We start from the raw sequence: 2,500 nt of genomic DNA, 5'->3' as shown, positions 1-2,500 counted from the left end.
ACCCGCGAGCCAAGTGATCCACCGTCCAGGGTAGTGGTTTCTTTTGGTTGTGGTAAAAAAAAAAAAAAAAAAAAAAAAAAATTATAATAATAATAATATCTTAGAATGGGCGCCGCGAAGCGCCCGCTCTAAACCGCGCATTCAATTTTCGGTGTCCGTGAGAGCGCGACGAGGCTTGCGGATTTTTACCCGTCGTCTCTCTGATATCTCTTCACGGCACACTCCGCACCGCACCCACCGCACGCACGCACGCACGCACGCACACGTGTTGTGTGGTGGTGGTGGTGGTGGTGGTGGTGGTGTTTGTGCGTGCGTCTCTATATATCTATGGATTATTTTACGCATACACACGCGACACGTGTGCGCGCGCGCGTACGTATACACGTTAATGATCCTTCCGCAGGTTCCCCTACGGAAACCTTGTTACGACTTTTACTTCCTCTAAATGATCAAGTTTGGTCAACTTCCCAGCAACGCCGACGGCCGTGAAGCCACCGCGTGTCGGTCCGAAGACCTCACTAAATCATTCAATCGGTAGTAGCGACGGGCGGTGTGTACAAAGGGCAGGGACGTAATCAACGCGAGCTTATGACTCGCGCTTACTAGGAATTCCTCGTTTATGGGGGATAATTGCAAACCCCAATCCCCAGCACGAAGGAGTTTCAACGGGTTGCCCGGGCCTCTAGGCCAGGGAGAACATGCTGATTCCTTCAGTGTAGCGCGCGTGCGGCCCAGGACATCTAAGGGCATCACAGACCTGTTATTGCTCAATCTCGTGCGGCTCGAAGCCGCCGGTCCCTCTAAGAAGAATTTTAATACGCCGCCAGTGAGTTGCGCGACCGAAGCCGCGCACACCTAAATGGCGACGCCTATTTAGCAGGCTAGAGTCTCGTTCGTTACCGGAATTAACCAGACAAATCGCTCCACCAACTAAGAACGGCCATGCACCACCACCCACCGAATCAAGAAAGAGCTGTTAATCTGTCAATCCTTCCGGTGTCCGGGCCTGGTGAGATTTCCCGTGTTGAGTCAAATTAAGCCGCAGGCTCCACTCCTGGTGGTGCCCTTCCGTCAATTCCTTTAAGTTTCAGCTTTGCAACCATACTCCCCCCGGAGTCCAAAATCTTTGGTTTCCCGGAAGCTGCCCGCCGAGCCATTGTAGTAACGTCGGCGGATCGCTAGATGACATATTTACGGTTAGAACTAGGGCGGTATCTAATCGCCTTCGAACCTCTAACTTTCGTTCTTGATTGATGAAAACACCTTTGGCAAATGCTTTCGCTGATGTTCGTCTTGCGACGATCCAAGAATTTCACCTCTAACGTCGCAATACGAATGCCCCCAGTTATCCCTATTAATCATTACCTCGGAGTTCTGAAAACCAACAAAATAGAACCGAGATCATATTCTATTATTCCATGCACGAAATATTCAAGCAGCATTTTGAGCCCGCTTTGAGCACTCTAATTTGTTCAAAGTAAAATTGTCGGCCCACCTCGACACTCACTGAAGAGCATCGCGATAGGATTTTGATATTGAACCGGTGTTTTACCACCGATTCACCGACGATATGCTCCGCAAACGTGTCAGTATCACCGCGGATGCGGTGCACCGACAGCGCGGCGCACAAATGCAACTACGAGCTTTTTAACCGCAACAATTTTAGTATACGCTATTGGAGCTGGAATTACCGCGGCTGCTGGCACCAGACTTGCCCTCCAATTGTTCCTCGTTAAAATATTTAAAGTGTACTCATTCCGATTACGAGGCCTCGTAAGAGTCCCGTATCGTTATTTTTCGTCACTACCTCCCCGTGCCGGGAGTGGGTAATTTGCGCGCCTGCTGCCTTCCTTGGATGTGGTAGCCGTTTCTCAGGCTCCCTCTCCGGAATCGAACCCTGATTCCCCGTTACCCGTGACAACCATGGTAGTCGCAGAAACTACCATCGAAAGTTGATAAGGCAGACATTTGAAAGATGCGTCGCCGGTACTGGACCATGCGATCGGCAAAAGTTATCCAGATTCATCAAAATTAACGACTTCGAGCGCGAGTCCGCACCCACCGTCGATTGGTTTTGATCTAATAAAAGCACTCATCCCATCACTGGTCAGAGTTCTGATTGCATGTATTAGCTCTAGAATTACCACAGTTATCCAAGTAACTGAGTAAGATCTAAGGAACCAAAACTGATATATTGAGCCATTCGCGGTATCGCCTTAATACGGCTTGCACTGAGACATGCATGGCTTAATCTTTGAGACAAGCATATAACTACTGGCAGGATCAACCAGGGAGCTAACAAAAAGCGCGCGAGCGCGCTCTCTAGTCAGCGTGTGTGTGTGTGTGTGAACACAACACAGTGAAACGCCGCGTCTCGTCCGAAGACCGGACGAGAGCGGCGCGTGCATCTTCCTACTACTCATTCTCCTCCGTTATAGGGAAAGAGAGCGAAGCGAGAGAGCACTGTGGAGTTTTGTGTTTATTTTATAAACACGGGGTC

The 2,500-nt window shown here is 49.8% G+C and overlaps 2 non-coding genes across 2 annotated transcripts in view; both read right to left on the bottom strand.

Annotated features, from left to right (window-relative positions):
- The window catches only part of LOC128682673 (5.8S ribosomal RNA), a 157-nt gene extending 124 nt beyond the window's left edge, over window positions 1-33 (bottom strand). Inside the window, exon 1 of the ribosomal RNA XR_008406154.1 lies at window positions 1-33. This exon is cut by the window's left edge and continues 124 nt beyond it. This is a non-coding gene — a ribosomal RNA (5.8S ribosomal RNA).
- Window positions 34-386: 353 nt separating this feature from the next.
- LOC128682683 (small subunit ribosomal RNA) lies at window positions 387-2,294 on the bottom strand. Its single transcript, XR_008406164.1, has one exon. It is a non-coding gene; the product is annotated as a small subunit ribosomal RNA (ribosomal RNA).
- Window positions 2,295-2,500: the final 206 nt, after the last annotated feature.

The sequence above is a fragment of the Plodia interpunctella genome, unplaced genomic scaffold (genome assembly GCF_027563975.2).
Source record: "Plodia interpunctella isolate USDA-ARS_2022_Savannah unplaced genomic scaffold, ilPloInte3.2 Pint_0, whole genome shotgun sequence".
Lineage (NCBI taxonomy): Eukaryota > Metazoa > Arthropoda > Insecta > Lepidoptera > Pyralidae > Plodia > Plodia interpunctella.
Note: the sequence above shows the minus strand (reverse complement) of the source record. Positions and strands in the feature narration are given on the sequence as shown.